The sequence below is a fragment of the Phyllobates terribilis genome, unplaced genomic scaffold, assembly GCF_046119375.1.
Source record: "Phyllobates terribilis strain yellow unplaced genomic scaffold, ASM4611937v1 Scaffold_34__1_contigs__length_13252353, whole genome shotgun sequence".
NCBI classification, from domain to species: domain Eukaryota; kingdom Metazoa; phylum Chordata; class Amphibia; order Anura; family Dendrobatidae; genus Phyllobates; species Phyllobates terribilis.
In genome coordinates this window covers 2,627,641-2,647,985 of record NW_027362794.1, presented here as the reverse complement: position 1 = coordinate 2,647,985, position 20,345 = coordinate 2,627,641, and the positions used below count along the sequence as shown (strand labels likewise).

Below are 20,345 nucleotides of genomic sequence, written 5' to 3'. Positions count from 1 at the left end.
GTTCCAGCAGAGGGAGACAACGTTTCAGAAAAGGCATTGTAGCAAACCAAAAAAGAAATTTTAAGCGCAGCAGAGTAACCAGCTCACATACCTGTTAGCTCAGGTGAGTTTAAAAGGCTGCTGTTGATAACAAGGGCATTTGCTAAATAGATGGTGTGTGTGCAACAATATACTGAAAGGTCAATTATATTGTGCAGCTTATCTCACCACCTGTAGTTATTTAGGTGAAAGCTCCAAAATGCTTGCCTAATATGTCTGTTTATCCAAAAGGAAGTATAGAGGGAGAGCTAGATAGATAGCATTGCATTACATTACATGGCAATGCAATGCACAGTTGCTGAAGTTGAACCAAAATGAGCTTGTCATCTGGCTTCTGCAACTTTTGACATGAAAAATCCAATGAGGAGAAGAAAAGCAAAGCCAAAGAGTCCATCCCAAAATCCGACAAACAAGCCAAATGAACAAAAAGCATTGAATTCAATTCTTTCTGATTTTAGAAACTGCATTAAAGAAGGGGTGCACCGGTCCTGGAGATACTGCAATACCAGGTCAATGCGTGGAGTGGACAGAGCAAGCTCTTTTTCCATCTCCCTGTTCTAAAAATCCATTTAATATATGGTCCCCAGATAGGGGACGTATCAGATATTAAACTGATAAGAACAGATACTACACTTGATCTTAGCCAAAAGGCCGAGAAGCGATAACCAGAATTGGTTTCCGACTACGGTGCCACCCAAGGATTCTGAAAAGTCCATTTGTGGAGATGGCCACCTGGACTCCCGTTAAGAAGACATGCTGTCAACCTCTAGATCCCTCACATGCCTGCACTTTTCGGCTTGCTGCTGCTGCAATCCACGCGTTTTAGATCTGCATAACTCCACCTCTTTTAGCACAGTACCCTCAACCCCCGGCTGTTCCCACCCGCCTCAACACCGTTGGAAGGGAGGAGAACCAATTAAGGCGGGGGGGGGGGTGGAACGAGCAGCTGTCTACCCTTAGCAGGAGGGTTGCTGATTAATTACCTCTCCTGCTGCTGCTGCTGCTGCTGGCTGTCCAGCAGCAGACTGAAGGTGGCTGCTGCTGTGCGCAGGTATATAAAGGCTCAGAGCCTATTATGACACGCGCAGCCAGCGTTCCATTGCCACATTCCGTCTACTGCAGGCGGGATACCTGGATGGCTGAATGTCACTGAGAAGCTCACAGAGACCGCCATAAGCAACAGTTTAAAAGAATGCCACAGACTAATCAACCAAACTTTTTGGGTTGGTTTCTCTTTTATAGTCTGCAGGCATTAAATGAAAGAAGTCAGTGTTCCAGCAGAGGGAGACAACGTTTCAGAAAAGGCATTGTAGCAAACCAAAAAAGAAATTTTAAGCGCAGCAGAGTAACCAGCTCACATACCTGTTAGCTCAGGTGAGTTTAAAAGGCTGCTGTTGATAACAAGGGCATTTGCTAAATAGATGGTGTGTGTGCAACAATATACTGAAAGGTCAATTATATTGTGCAGCTTATCTCACCACCTGTAGTTATTTAGGTGAAAGCTCCAAAATGCTTGCCTAATATGTCTGTTTATCCAAAAGGAAGTATAGAGGGAGAGCTAGATAGATAGCATTGCATTACATTACATGGCAATGCAATGCACAGTTGCTGAAGTTGAACCAAAATGAGCTTGTCATCTGGCTTCTGCAACTTTTAACATGAAAAATCCAATGAGGAGAAGAAAAGCAAAGCCAAAGAGTCCATCCCAAAATCCGACAAACAAGCCAAATGAACAAAAAGCATTGAATTCAATTCTTTCTGATTTTAGAAACTGCATTAAAGAAGGGGTGCACCGGTCCTGGAGATACTGCAATACCAGGTCAATGCGTGGAGTGGACAGAGCAAGCTCTTTTTCCATCTCCCTGTTCTAAAAATCCATTTAATATATGGTCCCCAGATAGGGGACGTATCAGATATTAAACTGATAAGAACAGATACTACACTTGATCTTAGCCAAAAGGCCGAGAAGCGATAACCAGAATTGGTTTCCGACTACGGTGCCACCCAAGGATTCTGAAAAGTCCATTTGTGGAGATGGCCACCTGGACTCCTGTTAAGAAAACATGCTGTCAACCTCTAGATCCCTCACATGCCTGCACTTTTCGGCTTGCTGCTGCTGCAATCCACGCGTTTTAGATCTGCATAACTCCACCCCTTTTAGCACAGTACCCTCAACCCCCGGCTGTTCCCACCCGCCTCAACACCGTTGGAAGGGAGGAGAACCAATTAAGGCGGGGGGGGGGGGGTGGAACGAGCAGCTGTCTACCCTTAGCAGGAGGGTTGCTGATTAATTACCTCTCCTGCTGCTGCTGCTGCTGCTGGCTGTCCAGCAGCAGACTGAAGGTGGCTGCTGCTGTGCGCAGGTATATAAAGGCTCAGAGCCTATTATGACACGCGCAGCCAGCGTTCCATTGCCACATTCCGTCTACTGCAGGCGGGATACCTGGATGGCTGAATGTCACTGAGAAGCTCACAGAGACCGCCATAAGCAATAGTTTAAAAGAATGCCACAGACTAATCAACCAAACTTTTTGGGTTGGTTTCTCTTTTATAGTCTGCAGGCATTAAATGAAAGAAGTCAGTGTTCCAGCAGAGGGAGACAACGTTTCAGAAAAGGCATTGTAGCAAACCAAAAAAGAAATTTTAAGCGCAGCAGAGTAACCAGCTCACATACCTGTTAGCTCAGGTGAGTTTAAAAGGCTGCTGTTGATAACAAGGGCATTTGCTAAATAGATGGTGTGTGTGCAACAATATACTGAAAGGTCAATTATATTGTGCAGCTTATCTCACCACCTGTAGTTATTTAGGTGAAAGCTCCAAAATGCTTGCCTAATATGTCTGTTTATCCAAAAGGAAGTATAGAGGGAGAGCTAGATAGATAGCATTGCATTACATTACATGGCAATGCAATGCACAGTTGCTGAAGTTGAACCAAAATGAGCTTGTCATCTGGCTTCTGCAACTTTTAACATGAAAAATCCAATGAGGAGAAGAAAAGCAAAGCCAAAGAGTCCATCCCAAAATCCGACAAACAAGCCAAATGAACAAAAAGCATTGAATTCAATTCTTTCTGATTTTAGAAACTGCATTAAAGAAGGGGTGCACCGGTCCTGGAGATACTGCAATACCAGGTCAATGCGTGGAGTGGACAGAGCAAGCTCTTTTTCCATCTCCCTGTTCTAAAAATCCATTTAATATATGGTCCCCAGATAGGGGACGTATCAGATATTAAACTGATAAGAACAGATACTACACTTGATCTTAGCCAAAAGGCCGAGAAGCGATAACCAGAATTGGTTTCCGACTACGGTGCCACCCAAGGATTCTGAAAAGTCCATTTGTGGAGATGGCCACCTGGACTCCCGTTAAGAAGACATGCTGTCAACCTCTAGATCCCTCACATGCCTGCACTTTTCCGCTTGCTGCTGCTGCAATCCACGCGTTTTAGATCTGCATAACTCCACCTCTTTTAGCACAGTACCCTCAACCCCCGGCTGTTCCCACCCGCCTCAACACCGTTGGAAGGGAGGAGAACCAATTGAGGCGGGGGGGGAGGGGGTGGAACGAGCAGCTGTCTACCCTTAGCAGGAGGGTTGCTGATTAATTACCTCTCCTGCTGCTGCTGCTGCTGCTGGCTGTCCAGCAGCAGACTGAAGGTGGCTGCTGCTGTGCGCAGGTATATAAAGGCTCAGAGCCTATTATGACACGCGCAGCCAGCGTTCCATTGCCACATTCCGTCTACTGCAGGCGGGATACCTGGATGGCTGAATGTCACTGAGAAGCTCACAGAGACCGCCATAAGCAACAGTTTAAAAGAATGCCACAGACTAATCAACCAAACTTTTTGGGTTGGTTTCTCTTTTATAGTCTGCAGGCATTAAATGAAAGAAGTCAGTGTTCCAGCAGAGGGAGACAACGTTTCAGAAAAGGCATTGTAGCAAACCAAAAAAGAAATTTTAAGCGCAGCAGAGTAACCAGCTCACATACCTGTTAGCTCAGGTGAGTTTAAAAGGCTGCTGTTGATAACAAGGGCATTTTCTAAATAGATGGTGTGTGTGCAACAATATACTGAAAGGTCAATTATATTGTGCAGCTTATCTCACCACCTGTAGTTATTTAGGTGAAAGCTCCAAAATGCTTGCCTAATATGTCTGTTTATCCAAAAGGAAGTATAGAGGGAGAGCTAGATAGATAGCATTGCATTACATTACATGGCAATGCAATGCACAGTTGCTGAAGTTGAACCAAAATGAGCTTGTCATCTGGCTTCTGCAACTTTTAACATGAAAAATCCAATGAGGAGAAGAAAAGCAAAGCCAAAGAGTCCATCCCAAAATCCGACAAACAAGCCAAATGAACAAAAAGCATTGAATTCAATTCTTTCTGATTTTAGAAACTGCATTAAAGAAGGGGTGCACCGGTCCTGGAGATACTGCAATACCAGGTCAATGCGTGGAGTGGACAGAGCAAGCTCTTTTTCCATCTCCCTGTTCTAAAAATCCATTTAATATATGGTCCCCAGATAGGGGACGTATCAGATATTAAACTGATAAGAACAGATACTACACTTGATCTTAGCCAAAAGGCCGAGAAGCGATAACCAGAATTGGTTTCCGACTACGGTGCCACCCAAGGATTCTGAAAAGTCCATTTGTGGAGATGGCCACCTGGACTCCCGTTAAGAAGACATGCTGTCAACCTCTAGATCCCTCACATGCCTGCACTTTTCGGCTTGCTGCTGCTGCAATCCACGCGTTTTAGATCTGCATAACTCCACCTCTTTTAGCACAGTACCCTCAACCCCCGGCTGTTCCCACCCGCCTCAACACCGTTGGAAGGGAGGAGAACCAATTAAGGCTGGGGGGGGGGGGGTGGAACGAGCAGCTGTCTACCCTTAGCAGGAGGGTTGCTGATTAATTACCTCTCCTGCTGCTGCTGCTGCTGCTGGCTGTCCAGCAGCAGACTGAAGGTGGCTGCTGCTGTGCGCAGGTATATAAAGGCTCAGAGCCTATTATGACACGCGCAGCCAGCGTTCCATTGCCACATTCCGTCTACTGCAGGCGGGATACCTGGATGGCTGAATGTCACTGAGAAGCTCACAGAGACCGCCATAAGCAACAGTTTAAAAGAATGCCACAGACTAATCAACCAAACTTTTTGGGTTGGTTTCTCTTTTATAGTCTGCAGGCATTAAATGAAAGAAGTCAGTGTTCCAGCAGAGGGAGACAACGTTTCAGAAAAGGCATTGTAGCAAACCAAAAAAGAAATTTTAAGCGCAGCAGAGTAACCAGCGTACATACCTGTTAGCTCAGGTGAGTTTAAAATGCTGCTGTTGATAACAAGGGCATTTGCTAAATAGATGGTGTGTGTGCAACAATATACTGAAAGGTCAATTATATTGTGCAGCTTATCTCACCACCTGTAGTTATTTAGGTGAAAGCTCCAAAATGCTTGCCTAATATGTCTGTTTATCCAAAAGGAAGTATAGAGGGAGAGCTAGATAGATAGCATTGCATTACATTACATGGCAATGCAATGCACAGTTGCTGAAGTTGAACCAAAATGAGCTTGTCATCTGGCTTCTGCAACTTTTAACATGAAAAATCCAATGAGGAGAAGAAAAGCAAAGCCAAAGAGTCCATCCCAAAATCCGACAAACAAGCCAAATGAACAAAAAGCATTGAATTCAATTCTTTCTGATTTTAGAAACTGCATTAAAGAAGGGGTGCACCAGTCCTGGAGATACTGCAATACCAGGTCAATGCGTGGAGTGGACAGAGCAAGCTCTTTTTCCATCTCCCTGTTCTAAAAATCCATTTAATATATGATCCCCAGATAGGGGACGTATCAGATATTAAACTGATAAGAACAGATACTACACTTGATCTTAGCCAAAACGCCGAGAAGCGATAACCAGAATTGGTTTCCGACTACGGTGCCACCCAAGGATTCTGAAAAGTCCATTTGTGGAGATGGCCACCTGGACTCCCGTTAAGAAGACATGCTGTCAACCTCTAGATCCCTCACATGCCTGCACTTTTCGGCTTGCTGCTGCTGCAATCCACGCGTTTTAGATCTGCATAACTCCACCTCTTTTAGCACAGTACCCTCAACCCCCGGCTGTTCCCACCCGCCTCAACACCGTTGGAAGGGAGGAGAACCAATTAAGGCGGGGGGGGGGGTGGAATGAGCAGCTGTCTACCCTTAGCAGGAGGGTTGCTGATTAATTACCTCTCCTGCTGCTGCTGCTGCTGCTGGCTGTCCAGCAGCAGACTGAAGGTGGCTGCTGCTGTGCGCAGGTATATAAAGGCTCAGAGCCTATTATGACACGCGCAGCCAGCGTTCCATTGCCACATTCCGTCTACTGCAGGCGGGATACCTGGATGGCTGAATGTCACTGAGAAGCTCACAGAGACCGCCATAAGCAACAGTTTAAAAGAATGCCACAGACTAATCAACCAAACTTTTTGGGTTGGTTTCTCTTTTATAGTCTGCAGGCATTAAATGAAAGAAGTCAGTGTTCCAGCAGAGGGAGACAACGTTTCAGAAAAGGCATTGTAGCAAACCAAAAAAGAAATTTTAAGCGCAGCAGAGTAACCAGCGCACATACCTGTTAGCTCAGGTGAGTTTAAAAGGCTGCTGTTGATAACAAGGGAATTTGCTAAATAGATGGTGTGTGTGCAACAATATACTGAAAGGTCAATTATATTGTGCAGCTTATCTCACCACCTGTAGTTATTTAGGTGAAAGCTCCAAAATGCTTGCCTAATATGTCTGTTTATCCAAAAGGAAGTATAGAGGGAGAGCTAGATAGATAGCATTGCATTACATTACATGGCAATGCAATGCACAGTTGCTGAAGTTGAACCAAAATGAGCTTGTCATCTGGCTTCTGCAACTTTGAACATGAAAAATCCAATGAGGAGAAGAAAAGCGAAGCCAAAGAGTCCATCCCAAAAGCCGACAAACAAGCAAAATGAACAAAAAACATTGAATTCAATTCTTTCTGATTTTAGAAACTGCATTAAAGAAGGGGTGCACCGGTCCTGGAGATACTGCAATACCAGGTCAATGCGTGGAGTGGACAGAGCAAGCTCTTTTTCCATCCCCCTGTTCTAAAAATCCATTTAATATATGGTCCCCAGATAGGGGACGTATCAGATATTAAACTGATAAGAACAGATACTACACTTGATCTTAGCCAAAAGGCCGAGAAGCAATAACCAGAATTGGTTTCCGACTACGGTGCCACCCAAGGATTCTGAAAAGTCCATTTGTGGAGATGGCCACCTGGACTCCCGTTAAGAAGACATGCTGTCAACCTCTAGATCCCTCACATGCCTGCACTTTTCGGCTTGCTGCTGCTGCAATCCACGCGTTTTAGATCTGCATAACTCCACCTCTTTTAGCACAGTACCCTCAACCCCCGGCTGTTCCCACCCGCCTCAACACCGTTGGAAGGGAGGAGAACCAATTAAGGCGGGGGGGGGGGTGGAACGAGCAGCTGTCTACCCTTAGCAGGAGGGTTGCTGATTAATTACCTCTCCTGCTGCTGCTGCTGCTGCTGGCTGTCCAGCAGCAGACTGAAGGTGGCTGCTGCTGTGCGCAGGTATATAAAGGCTCAGAGCCTATTATGACACGCGCAGCCAGCGTTCCATTGCCACATTCCGTCTACTGCAGGCGGGATACCTGGATGGCTGAATGTCACTGAGAAGCTCACAGAGACCGCCATAAGCAACAGTTTAAAAGAATGCCACAGACTAATCAACCAAACTTTTTGGGTTGGTTTCTCTTTTATAGTCTGCAGGCATTAAATGAAAGAAGTCAGTGTTCCAGCAGAGGGAGACAACGTTTCAGAAAAGGTATTGTAGCAAACCAAAAAAGAAATTTTAAGCGCAGCAGAGTAACCAGCTCACATACCTGTTAGCTCAGGTGAGTTTAAAAGGCTGCTGTTGATAACAAGGGCATTTGCTAAATAGATGGTGTGTGTGCAACAATATACTGAAAGGTCAATTATATTGTGCAGCTTATCTCACCACCTGTAGTTATTTAGGTGAAAGCTCCAAAATGCTTGCCTAATATGTCTGTTTATCCAAAAGGAAGTATAGAGGGAGAGCTAGTTAGATAGCATTGCATTACATTACATGGCAATGCAATGCACAGTTGCTGAAGTTGAACCAAAATGAGCTTGTCATCTGGCTTCTGCAACTTTTAACATGAAAAATCCAATGAGGAGAAGAAAAGCAAAGCCAAAGAGTCCATCCCAAAATCCGACAAACAAGCCAAATGAACAAAAAGCATTGAATTCAATTCTTTCTGATTTTAGAAACTGCATTAAAGAAGGGGTGCACCGGTCCTGGAGATACTGCAATACCAGGTCAATGCGTGGAGTGGACAGAGCAAGCTCTTTTTCCATCTCCCTGTTCTAAAAATCCATTTAATATATGGTCCCCAGATAGGGGACGTATCAGATATTAAACTGATAAGAACAGATACTACACTTGATCTTAGCCAAAAGGCCGAGAAGCGATAACCAGAATTGGTTTACGACTACGGTGCCACCCAAGGATTCCGAAAAGTCCATTTGTGGAGATGGCCACCTGGACTCCCGTTAAGAAGACATGCTGTCAACCTCTAGATCCCTCACATGCCTGCACTTTTCGGCTTGCTGCTGCTGCAATCCACGCGTTTTAGATCTGCATAACTCCACCTCTTTTAGCACAGTACCCTCAACCCCCGGCTGTTCCCACCCGCCTCAACACCGTTGGAAGGGAGGAGAACCAATTAAGGCGGGGGGGGGGGTGGAACGAGCAGCTGTCTACCCTTAGCAGGAGGGTTGCTGATTAATTACCTCTCCTGCTGCTGCTGCTGCTGGCTGTCCAGCAGCAGACTGAAGGTGGCTGCTGCTGTGCGCAGGTATATAAAGGCTCAGAGCCTATTATGACACGCGCAGCCAGCGTTCCATTGCCACATTCCGTCTACTGCAGGCGGGATACCTGGATGGCTGAATGTCAATGAGAAGCTCACAGAGACCGCCATAAGCAACAGTTTAACAGAATGCCACAGACTAATCAACCAAACTTTTTGGGTTGGTTTCTCTTTTATAGTCTGCAGGCATTAAATGAAAGAAGTCAGTGTTCCAGCAGAGGGAGACAACGTTTCAGAAAAGGCATTGTAGCAAACCAAAAAAGAAATTTTAAGCGCAGCAGAGTAACCAGCTCACATACCTGTTAGCTCAGGTGAGTTTAAAAGGCTGCTGTTGATAACAAGGGCATTTGCTAAATAGATGGTGTGTGTGCAACAATATACTGAAAGGTCAATTATATTGTGCAGCTTATCTCACCACCTGTAGTTATTTAGGTGAAAGCTCCAAAATGCTTGCCTAATATGTCTGTTTATCCAAAAGGAAGTATAGAGGGAGAGCTAGATAGATAGCATTGCATTACATTACATGGCAATGCAATGCACAGTTGCTGAAGTTGAACCAAAATGAGCTTGTCATCTGGCTTCTGCAACTTTTAACATGAAAAATCCAATGAGGAGAAGAAAAGCAAAGCCAAAGAGTCCATCCCAAAATCCGACAAACAAGCCAAATGAACAAAAAGCATTGAATTCAATTCTTTCTGATTTTAGAAACTGCATTAAAGAAGGGGTGCACCGGTCCTGGAGATACTGCAATACCAGGTCAATGCGTGGAGTGGACAGAGCAAGCTCTTTTTCCATCTCCCTGTTCTAAAAATCCATTTAATATATGGTCCCCAGATAGGGGACGTATCAGATATTAAACTGATAAGAACAGATACTACACTTGATCTTAGCCAAAAGGCCGAGAAGCGATAACCAGAATTGGTTTCCGACTACGGTGCCACCCAAGGATTCTGAAAAGTCCATTTGTGGAGATGGCCACCTGGACTCCCGTTAAGAAGACATGCTGTCAACCTCTGGATCCCTCACATGCCTGCACTTTTCGGCTTGCTGCTGCTGCAATCCACGCGTTTTAGATCTGCATAACTCCACCTCTTTTAGCACAGTACCCTCAACCCCCGGCTGTTCCCACCCGCCTCAACACCGTTGGAAGGGAAGAGAACCAATTAAGGCGGGGGGGGGGGTGGAACGAGCAGCTGTCTACCCTTAGCAGGAGGGTTGCTGATTAATTACCTCTCCTGCTGCTGCTGCTGCTGCTGCTGGCTGTCCAGCAGCAGACTGAAGGTGGCTGCTGCTGTGCGCAGGTATATAAAGGCTCAGAGCCTATTATGACACACGCAGCCAGCGTTCCATTGCCACATTCCGTCTACTGCAGGCGGGATACCTGGATGGCTGAATGTCACTGAGAAGCTCACAGAGACCACCATAAGCAACAGTTTAAAAGAATGCCACAGACTAATCAACCAAACTTTTTGGGTTGGTTTCTCTTTTATAGTCTGCAGGCATTAAATGAAAGAAGTCAGTGTTCCAGCAGAGGGAGACAACGTTTCAGAAAAGGCATTGTAGCAAACCAAAAAAGAAATTTTAAGCGCAGCAGAGTAACCAGCTCACATACCTGTTAGCTCAGGTGAGTTTAAAAGGCTGCTGTTGATAACAAGGGCATTTGCTAAATAGATGGTGTGTGTGCAACAATATACTGAAAGGTCAATTATATTGTGCAGCTTATCTCACCACCTGTAGTTATTTAGGTGAAAGCTCCAAAATGCTTGCCTAATATGTCTGTTTATCCAAAAGGAAGTATAGAGGGAGAGCTAGATAGATAGCATTGCATTACATTACATGGCAATGCAATGCACAGTTGCTGAAGTTGAACCAAAATGAGCTTGTCATCTGGCTTCTGCAACTTTTAACATGAAAAATCCAATGAGGAGAAGAAAAGCAAAGCCAAAGAGTCCATCCCAAAATCCGACAAACAAGCCAAATGAACAAAAAGCATTGAATTCAATTCTTTCTGATTTTAGAAACTGCATTAAAGAAGGGGTGCACCGGTCCTGGAGATACTGCAATACCAGGTCAATGCGTGGAGTGGACAGAGCAAGCTCTTTTTCCATCTCCCTGTTCTAAAAATCCATTTAATATATGGTCCCCAGATAGGGGACGTATCAGATATTAAACTGATAAGAACAGATACTACACGTGATCTTAGCCAAAAGGCCGAGAAGCGATAACCAGAATTGGTTTCCGACTACGGTGCCACCCAAGGATTCTGAAAAGTCCATTTGTGGAGATGGCCACCTGGACTCCCGTTAAGAAGACAAGCTGTCAACCTCTAGATCCCTCACATGCCTGCACTTTTCGGCTTGCTGCTGCTGCAATCCACGCGTTTTAGATCTGCATAACTCCACCTCTTTTAGCACAGTACCCTCAACCCCCGGCTGTTCCCACCCGCCTCAACACCGTTGGAAGGGAGGAGAACCAATTAAGGCGGGGGGGGGGTGGAACGAGCAGCTGTCTACCCTTAGCAGGAGGGTTGCTGATTAATTACCTCTCCTGCTGCTGCTGCTGCTGCTGGCTGTCCAGCAGCAGACTGAAGGTGGCTGCTGCTGTGCGCAGGTATATAAAGGCTCAGAGCCTATTATGACACGCGCAGCCAGCGTTCCATTGCCACATTCCGTCTACTGCAGGCGGGATACCTGGATGGCTGAATGTCACTGAGAAGCTCACAGAGACCGCCATAAGCAACAGTTTAAAAGAATGCCACAGACTAATCAACCAAACTTTTTGGGTTGGTTTCTCTTTTATAGTCTGCAGGCATTAAATGAAAGAAGTCAGTGTTCCAGCAGAGGGAGACAACGTTTCAGAAAAGGCATTGTAGCAAACCAAAAAAGAAATTTTAAGCGCAGCAGAGTAACCAGCTCACATACCTGTTAGCTCAGGTGAGTTTAAAAGGCTGCTGTTGATAACAAGGGCATTTGCTAAATAGATGGTGTGTGTGCAACAATATACTGAAAGGTCAATTATATTGTGCAGCTTATCTCACCACCTGTAGTTATTTAGGTGAAAGCTCCAAAATGCTTGCCTAATATGTCTGTTTATCCAAAAGGAAGTATAGAGGGAGAGCTAGATAGATAGCATTGCATTACATTACATGGCAATGCAATGCACAGTTGCTGAAGTTGAACCAAAATGAGCTTGTCATCTGGCTTCTGCAACTTTTAACATGAAAAATCCAATGAGGAGAAGAAAAGCAAAGCCAAAGAGTCCATCCCAAAATCCGACAAACAAGCCAAATGAACAAAAAGCATTGAATTCAATTCTTTCTGATTTTAGAAACTGCATTAAAGAAGGGGTGCACCGGTCCTGGAGATACTGCAATACCAGGTCAATGCGTGGAGTGGACAGAGCAAGCTCTTTTTCCATCTCCCTGTTCTAAAAATCCATTTAATATATGGTCCCCAGAGAGGGGACGTATCAGATATTAAACTGATAAGAACAGATACTACACTTGATCTTAGCCAAAAGGCCGAGAAGCGATAACCAGAATTGGTTTCCGACTACGGTGCCACCCAAGGATTCTGAAAAGTCCATTTGTGGAGATGGCCACCTGGACTCCCGTTAAGAAGACATGCTGTCAACCTCTAGATCCCTCACATGCCTGCACTTTTCGGCTTGCTGCTGCTGCAATCCACGCGTTTTAGATCTGCATAACTCCACCTCTTTTAGCACAGTACCCTCAGCCCCCGGCTGTTCCCACCCGCCTCAACATCGTTGGAAGGGAGGAGAACCAATTAAGGCGGGGGGGGGGGTGGAACGAGCAGCTGTCTACCCTTAGCAGGAGGGTTGCTGATTAATTACCTCTCCTGCTGCTGCTGCTGGCTATCCAGCAGCAGACTGAAGGTGGCTGCTGCTGTGCGCAGGTATATAAAGGCTCAGAGCCTATTATGACACGCGCAGCCAGCGTTCCATTGCCACATTCCGTCTACTGCAGGCGGGATACCTGGATGGCTGAATGTCACTGAGAAGCTCACAGAGACCGCCATAAGCAACAGTTTAAAAGAATGCCACAGACTAATCAACCAAACTTTTTGGGTTGGTTTCTCTTTTATAGTCTGCAGGCATTAAATGAAAGAAGTCAGTGTTCCAGCAGAGGGAGACAACGTTTCAGAAAAGGCATTGTAGCAAACCAAAAAAGAAATTTTAAGCGCAGCAGAGTAACCAGCTCACATACCTGTTAGCTCAGGTGAGTTTAAAAGGCTGCTGTTGATAACAAGGGCATTTGCTAAATAGATGGTGTGTGTGCAACAATATACTGAAAGGTTAATTATATTGTGCAGCTTATCTCACCACCTGTAGTTATTTAGGTGAAAGCTCCAAAATGCTTGCCTAATATGTCTGTTTATCCAAAAGGAAGTATAGAGGGAGAGCTAGATAGATAGCATTGCATTACATTACATGGCAATGCAATGCACAGTTGCTGAAGTTGAACCAAAATGAGCTTGTCATCTGGCTTCTGCAACTTTTAACATGAAAAATCCAATGAGGAGAAGAAAAGCAAAGCCAAAGAGTCCATCCCAAAATCCGACAAACAAGCCAAATGAACAAAAAGCATTGAATTCAATTCTTTCTGATTTTAGAAACTGCATTAAAGAAGGGGTGCACCAGTCCTGGAGATACTGCAATACCAGGTCAATGCGTGGAGTGGACAGAGCAAGCTCTTTTTCCATCTCCCTGTTCTAAAAATCCATTTAATATATGGTCCCCAGAGAGGGGACGTATCAGATATTAAACTGATAAGAACAGATACTACACTTGATCTTAGCCAAAAGGCCGAGAAGCGATAACCAGAATTGGTTTCCGACTACGGTGCCACCCAAGGATTCTGAAAAGTCCATTTGTGGAGATGGCCACCTGGACTCCCGTTAAGAAGACATGCTGTCAACCTCTAGATCCCTCACATGCCTGCACTTTTCGGCTTGCTGCTGCTGCAATCCACGCGTTTTAGATCTGCATAACTCCACCTCTTTTAGCACAGTACCCTCAGCCCCCGGCTGTTCCCACCCGCCTCAACACCGTTGGAAGGGAGGAGAACCAATTAAGGCGGGGGGGGGGGGTGGAACGAGCAGCTGTCTACCCTTAGCAGGAGGGTTGCTGATTAATTACCTCTCCTGCTGCTGCTGCTGCTGGCTGTCCAGCAGCAGACTGAAGGTGGCTGCTGCTGTGCGCAGGTATATAAAGGCTCAGAGCCTATTATGACACGCGCAGCCAGCGTTCCATTGCCACATTCCGTCTACTGCAGGCGGGATACCTGGATGGCTGAATGTCACTGAGAAGCTCACAGAGACCGCCATAAGCAACAGTTTAAAAGAATGCCACAGACTAATCAACCAAACTTTTTGGGTTGGTTTCTCTTTTATAGTCTGCAGGCATTAAATGAAAGAAGTCAGTGTTCCAGCAGAGGGAGACAACGTTTCAGAAAAGGCATTGTAGCAAACCAAAAAAGAAATTTTAAGCGCAGCAGAGTAACCAGCTCACATACCTGTTAGCTCAGGTGAGTTTAAAAGGCTGCTGTTGATAACAAGGGCATTTGCTAAATAGATGGTGTGTGTGCAACAATATACTGAAAGGTCAATTATATTGTGCAGCTTATCTCACCACCTGTAGTTATTTAGGTGAAAGCTCCAAAATGCTTGCCTAATATGTCTGTTTATCCAAAAGGAAGTATAGAGGGAGAGCTAGATAGATAGCATTGCATTACATTACATGGCAATGCAATGCACAGTTGCTGAAGTTGAACCAAAATGAGCTTGTCATCTGGCTTCTGCAACTTTTAACATGAAAAATCCAATGAGGAGAAGAAAAGCAAAGCCAAAGAGTCCATCCCAAAATCCGACAAACAAGCCAAATGAACAAAAAGCATTGAATTCAATTCTTTCTGATTTTAGAAACTGCATTAAAGAAGGGGTGCACCGGTCCTGGAGATACTGCAATACCAGGTCAATGCGTGGAGTGGACAGAGCAAGCTCTTTTTCCATCTCCCTGTTCTAAAAATCCATTTAATATATGGTCCCCAGATAGGGGACGTATCAGATATTAAACTGATAAGAACAGATACTACACTTGATCTTAGCCAAAAGGCCGAGAAGCGATAACCAGAATTGGTTTCCGACTACGGTGCCACCCAAGGATTCTGAAAAGTCCATTTGTGGAGATGGCCACCTGGACTCCCGTTAAGAAGACATGCTGTCAACCTCTAGATCCCTCACATGCCTGCACTTTTCGGCTTGCTGCTGCTGCAATCCACGCGTTTTAGATCTGCATAACTCCACCTCTTTTAGCACAGTACCCTCAACCCCCGGCTGTTCCCACCCGCCTCAACACCGTTGGAAGGGAGGAGAACCAATTAAGGCGGGGGGGGGGGTGGAACGAGCAGCTGTCTACCCTTAGCAGGAGGGTTGCTGATTAATTACCTCTCCTGCTGCTGCTGCTGCTGGCTGTCCAGCAGCAGACTGAAGGTGGCTGCTGCTGTGCGCAGGTATATAAAGGCTCAGAGCCTATTATGACACGCGCAGCCAGCGTTCCATTGCCACATTCCGTCTACTGCAGGCGGGATACCTGGATGGCTGAATGTCACTGAGAAGCTCACAGAGACCGCCATAAGCAACAGTTTAAAAGAATGCCACAGACTAATCAACCAAACTTTTTGGGTTGGTTTCTCTTTTATAGTCTGCAGGCATTAAATGAAAGAAGTCAGTGTTCCAGCAGAGGGAGACAATGTTTCAGAAAAGGCATTGTAGCAAACCAAAAAAGAAATTTTAAGCGCAGCAGAGTAACCAGCTCACATACCTGTTAGCTCAGGTGAGTTTAAAAGGCTGCTGTTGATAACAAGGGCATTTGCTAAATAGATGGTGTGTGTGCAATAATATACTGAAAGGTCAATTATATTGTGCAGCTTATCTCACCACCTGTAGTTATTTAGGTGAAAGCTCCAAAATGCTTGCCTAATATGTCTGTTTATCCAAAAGGAAGTATAGAGGGAGAGCTAGATAGATAGCATTGCATTACATTACATGGCAATGCAATGCACAGTTGCTGAAGTTGAACCAAAATGAGCTTGTCATCTGGCTTCTGCAACTTTTAACATGAAAAATCCAATGAGGAGAAGAAAAGCAAAGCCAAAGAGTCCATCCCAAAATCCGACAAACAAGCCAAATGAACAAAAAGCATTGAATTCAATTCTTTCTGATTTTAGAAACTGCATTAAAGAAGGGGTGCACCGGTCCTGGAGATACTGCAATACCAGGTCAATGCGTGGAGTGGACAGAGCAAGCTCTTTTTCCATCTCCCTGTTCTAAAAATCCATTTAATATATGGTCCCCAGATAGGGGACGTATCAGATATTAAACTGATAAGAACAGATACTACACTTGATCTTAGCCAAAAGGCCGAGAAGCGATAACCAGAATTGGTTTCCGACTACGGTGCCACCCAAGGATTCTGAAAAGTCCATTTGTGGAGATGGCCACCTGGACTCCCGTTAAGAAGACATGCTGTTAACCTCTAGATCCCTCACATGCCTGCACTTTTCGGCTTGCTGCTGCTGCAATCCACGCGTTTTAGATCTGCATAACTCCACCTCTTTTAGCACAGTACCCTCAACCCCCGGCTGTTCCCACCCGCCTCAACACCGTTGGAAGGGAGGAGAACCAATTAAGGCGGGGGGGGGGGGGACGAGCAGCTGTCTACCCTTAGCAGGAGGGTTGCTGATTAATTACCTCTCCTGCTGCTGCTGCTGCTGCTGGCTGTCCAGCAGCAGACTGAAGGTGGCAGCTGCTGTGCGCAGGTATATAAAGGCTCAGAGCCTATTATGACACGCGCAGCCAGCATTCCATTGCCACATTCCGTCTACTGCAGGCGGGATACCTGGATGGCTGAATGTCACTGAGAAGCTCACAGAGACCGCCATAAGCAACAGTTTAAAAGAATGCCACAGACTAATCAACCAAACTTTTTGGGTTGGTTTCTCTTTTATAGTCTGCAGGCATTAAATGAAAGAAGTCAGTGTTCCAGCAGAGGGAGACAACGTTTCAGAAAAGGCATTGTAGCAAACCAAAAAAGAAATTTTAAGCGCAGCAGAGTAACCAGCGCACATACCTGTTAGCTCAGGTGAGTTTAAAAGGCTGCTGTTGATAACAAGGGCATTTGCTAAATAGATGGTGTGTGTGCAACAATATACTGAAAGGTCAATTATATTGTGCAGCTTATCTCACCACCTGTAGTTATTTAGGTGAAAGCTCCAAAATGCTTGCCTAATATGTCTGTTTATCCAAAAGGAAGTATAGAGGGAGAGCTAGATAGATAGCATTGCATTACATTACATGGCAATGCAATGCACAGTTGCTGAAGTTGAACCAAAATGAGCTTGTCATCTGGCTTCTGCAACTTTTAACATGAAAAATCCAATGAGGAGAAGAAAAGCAAAGCCAAAGAGTCCATCCCAAAATCCGACAAACAAGCCAAATGAACAAAAAGCATTGAATTCAATTCTTTCTGATTTTAGAAACTGCATTAAAGAAGGGGTGCACCGGTCCTGGAGATACTGCAATACCAGGTCAATGCGTGGAGTGGACAGAGCAAGCTCTTTTTCCATCTCCCTGTTCTAAAAATCCATTTAATATATGGTCCCCAGATAGGGGACGTATCAGATATTAAACTGATAAGAACAGATACTACACTTGATCTTAGCCAAAAGGCCGAGAAGCGATAACCAGAATTGGTTTCCGACTACGGTGCCACCCAAGGATTCTGAAAAGTCCATTTGTGGAGATGGCCACCTGGACTCCCGTTAAGAAGACATGCTGTCAACCTCTAGATCCCTCACATGCCTGCACTTTTCGGCTTGCTGCTGCTGCAATCCACGCGTTTTAGATCTGCATAACTCCACCTCTTTTAGCACAGTACCCTCAACCCCCGGCTGTTCCCACCCGCCTCAACACCGTTGGAAGGGAGGAGAACCAATTAAGGCGGGGGGGGGGGGTGGAACGAGCAGCTGTCTACCCTTAGCAGGAGGGTTGCTGATTAATTACCTCTCCTGCTGCTGCTGCTGCTGGCTGTCCAGCAGCAGACTGAAGGTGGCTGCTGCTGTGCGCAGGTATATAAAGGCTCAGAGCCTATTATGACACGCGCAGCCAGCGTTCCATTGCCACATTCCGTCTACTGCAGGCGGGATACCTGGATGGCTGAATGTCACTGAGAAGCTCACAGAGACCGCCATAAGCAACAGTTTAAAAGAATGCCACAGACTAATCAACCAAACTTTTTGGGTTGGTTTCTCTTTTATAGTCTGCAGGCATTAAATGAAAGAAGTCAGTGTTCCAGCAGAGGGAGACAATGTTTCAGAAAAGGCATTGTAGCAAACCAAAAAAGAAATTTTAAGCGCAGCAGAGTAACCAGCTCACATACCTGTTAGCTCAGGTGAGTTTAAAAGGCTGCTGTTGATAACAAGGGCATTTGCTAAATAGATGGTGTGTGTGCAACAATATACTGAAAGGTCAATTATATTGTGCAGCTTATCTCACCACCTGTAGTTATTTAGGTGAAAGCTCCAAAATGCTTGCCTAATATGTCTGTTTATCCAAAAGGAAGTATAGAGGGAGAGCTAGATAGATAGCATTGCATTACATTACATGGCAATGCAATGCACAGTTGCTGAAGTTGAACCAAAATGAGCTTGTCATCTGGCTTCTGCAATTTTTAACATGAAAAATCCAATGAGGAGAAGAAAAGCAAAGCCAAAGAGTCCATCCCAAAATCCGACAAACAAGCCAAATGAACAAAAAGCATTGAATTTAATTCTTTCTGATTTTAGAAACTGCATTAAAGAAGGGGTGCACCGGTCCTGGAGATACTGCAATACCAGGTCAATGCGTGGAGTGGACAGAGCAAGCTCTTTTTCCATCTCCCTGTTCTAAAAATCCATTTAATATATGGTCCCCAGATAGGGGAAGTATCAGATATTAAACTGATAAGAACAGATACTACACTTGATCTTAGCCAAAAGGCCGAGAAGCGATAACCAGAATTGGTTTCCGACTACGGTGCCACCCAAGGATTCTGAAAAGTCCATTTGTGGAGATGGCCACCTGGACTCCCGTTAAGAAGACATGCTGTCAACCTCTAGATCCCTCACATGCCTGCACTTTTCGGCTTGCTGCTGCTGCAATCCACGCGTTTTAGATCTGCATAACTCCACCTCTTTTAGCACAGTACCCTCAACCCCCGGCTGTTCCCACCCGCCTCAACACCGTTGGAAGGGAGGAGAACCAATTAAGGCGGGGGGGGGGTGGAACGAGCAGCTGTCTACCCTTAGCAGGAGGGTTGCTGATTAATTACCTCTCCTGCTGCTGCTGCTGCTGCTGGCTGTCCAGCAGCAGACTGAAGGTGGCTGCTGCTGTGCGCAGGTATATAAAGGCTCAGAGCCTATTATGACACGCGCAGCCAGCGTTCCATTGCCACATTCCGCCTACTGCAGGCGGGATACCTGGATGGCTGAATGTCACTGAGAAGCTCACAGAGACCGCCATAAGCAACAGTTTAAAAGAATGCCACAGACTAATCAACCAAACTTTTTGGGTTGGTTTCTCTTTTATAGTCTGCAGGCATTAAATGAAAGAAGTCAGTGTTCCAGCAGAGGGAGACAACGTTTCAGAAAAGGCATTGTAGCAAACCAAAAAAGAAATTTTAAGTTCAGCAGAGTAACCAGCTCACATACCTGTTAGCTCAGGTGAGTTTAAAAGGCTGCTGTTGATAACAAGGGCATTTGCTAAATAGATGGTGTGTGTGCAACAATATACTGAAAGGTCAATTATATTGTGCAGCTTATCTCACCACCTGTAGTTATTTAGGTGAAAGCTCCAAAATGCTTGCCTAATATGTCTGTTTATCCAAAAGGAAGTATAGAGGGAGAGCTAGATAGATAGCATTGCATTACATTACATGGCAATGCAATGCACAGTTGCTGAAGTTGAACCAAAATGAGCTTGTCATCTGGCTTCTGCAACTTTTAACATGAAAAATCCAATGAGGAGAAGAAAAGCAAAGCCAAAGAGTCCATCCCAAAATCCGACAAACAAGCCAAATGAACAAAAAGCATTGAATTCAATTCTTTCTGATTTTAGAAACTGCATTAAAGAAGGGGTGCACCGGTCCTGGAGATACTGCAATACCAGGTCAATGCGTGGAGTGGACAGAGCAAGCTCTTTTTCCATCTCCCTGTTCTAAAAATCCATTTAATATATGGTCCCCAGATAGGGGACGTATCAGATATTAAACTGATAAGAACAGATACTACACTTGATCTTAGCCAAAAGGCCGAGAAGCGATAA

At 45.2% G+C, this 20,345-nt stretch overlaps 16 non-coding genes across 16 annotated transcripts; all 16 read right to left on the bottom strand.

Moving 5' to 3' along the window:
* Positions 1-511: 511 nt before the first annotated feature.
* On the bottom strand, positions 512-702 carry LOC141180810 (U2 spliceosomal RNA). Its single transcript, XR_012256446.1, has one exon. It is a non-coding gene; the product is annotated as a U2 spliceosomal RNA (small nuclear RNA).
* Positions 703-1,821: 1,119 nt separating this feature from the next.
* Positions 1,822-2,012, bottom strand: LOC141180798 (U2 spliceosomal RNA). The gene has a single exon (XR_012256435.1). It is a non-coding gene; the product is annotated as a U2 spliceosomal RNA (small nuclear RNA).
* A 1,121-nt stretch (positions 2,013-3,133) lies between these two features.
* Positions 3,134-3,324, bottom strand: LOC141180786 (U2 spliceosomal RNA). The gene has a single exon (XR_012256424.1). It is a non-coding gene; the product is annotated as a U2 spliceosomal RNA (small nuclear RNA).
* A 1,122-nt stretch (positions 3,325-4,446) lies between these two features.
* On the bottom strand, positions 4,447-4,637 carry LOC141180774 (U2 spliceosomal RNA). Its single transcript, XR_012256413.1, has one exon. It is a non-coding gene; the product is annotated as a U2 spliceosomal RNA (small nuclear RNA).
* A 1,122-nt stretch (positions 4,638-5,759) lies between these two features.
* Positions 5,760-5,950, bottom strand: LOC141181860 (U2 spliceosomal RNA). The gene has a single exon (XR_012257398.1). It is a non-coding gene; the product is annotated as a U2 spliceosomal RNA (small nuclear RNA).
* Positions 5,951-7,069: 1,119 nt separating this feature from the next.
* LOC141181580 (U2 spliceosomal RNA) lies at positions 7,070-7,260 on the bottom strand. The gene has a single exon (XR_012257143.1). It is a non-coding gene; the product is annotated as a U2 spliceosomal RNA (small nuclear RNA).
* A 1,119-nt stretch (positions 7,261-8,379) lies between these two features.
* LOC141180762 (U2 spliceosomal RNA) lies at positions 8,380-8,570 on the bottom strand. Its single transcript, XR_012256402.1, has one exon. It is a non-coding gene; the product is annotated as a U2 spliceosomal RNA (small nuclear RNA).
* A 1,116-nt stretch (positions 8,571-9,686) lies between these two features.
* Positions 9,687-9,877, bottom strand: LOC141180750 (U2 spliceosomal RNA). The gene has a single exon (XR_012256390.1). It is a non-coding gene; the product is annotated as a U2 spliceosomal RNA (small nuclear RNA).
* Positions 9,878-10,999: 1,122 nt separating this feature from the next.
* On the bottom strand, positions 11,000-11,190 carry LOC141181703 (U2 spliceosomal RNA). The gene has a single exon (XR_012257255.1). It is a non-coding gene; the product is annotated as a U2 spliceosomal RNA (small nuclear RNA).
* Positions 11,191-12,308: 1,118 nt separating this feature from the next.
* Positions 12,309-12,499, bottom strand: LOC141181603 (U2 spliceosomal RNA). The gene has a single exon (XR_012257164.1). It is a non-coding gene; the product is annotated as a U2 spliceosomal RNA (small nuclear RNA).
* A 1,113-nt stretch (positions 12,500-13,612) lies between these two features.
* LOC141181712 (U2 spliceosomal RNA) lies at positions 13,613-13,803 on the bottom strand. Its single transcript, XR_012257263.1, has one exon. It is a non-coding gene; the product is annotated as a U2 spliceosomal RNA (small nuclear RNA).
* A 1,117-nt stretch (positions 13,804-14,920) lies between these two features.
* LOC141180738 (U2 spliceosomal RNA) lies at positions 14,921-15,111 on the bottom strand. Its single transcript, XR_012256379.1, has one exon. It is a non-coding gene; the product is annotated as a U2 spliceosomal RNA (small nuclear RNA).
* A 1,116-nt stretch (positions 15,112-16,227) lies between these two features.
* On the bottom strand, positions 16,228-16,418 carry LOC141180726 (U2 spliceosomal RNA). The gene has a single exon (XR_012256368.1). It is a non-coding gene; the product is annotated as a U2 spliceosomal RNA (small nuclear RNA).
* A 1,117-nt stretch (positions 16,419-17,535) lies between these two features.
* LOC141180713 (U2 spliceosomal RNA) lies at positions 17,536-17,726 on the bottom strand. The gene has a single exon (XR_012256357.1). It is a non-coding gene; the product is annotated as a U2 spliceosomal RNA (small nuclear RNA).
* A 1,117-nt stretch (positions 17,727-18,843) lies between these two features.
* On the bottom strand, positions 18,844-19,034 carry LOC141181648 (U2 spliceosomal RNA). The gene has a single exon (XR_012257205.1). It is a non-coding gene; the product is annotated as a U2 spliceosomal RNA (small nuclear RNA).
* Positions 19,035-20,152: 1,118 nt separating this feature from the next.
* On the bottom strand, positions 20,153-20,343 carry LOC141180700 (U2 spliceosomal RNA). The gene has a single exon (XR_012256345.1). It is a non-coding gene; the product is annotated as a U2 spliceosomal RNA (small nuclear RNA).
* Positions 20,344-20,345: the final 2 nt, after the last annotated feature.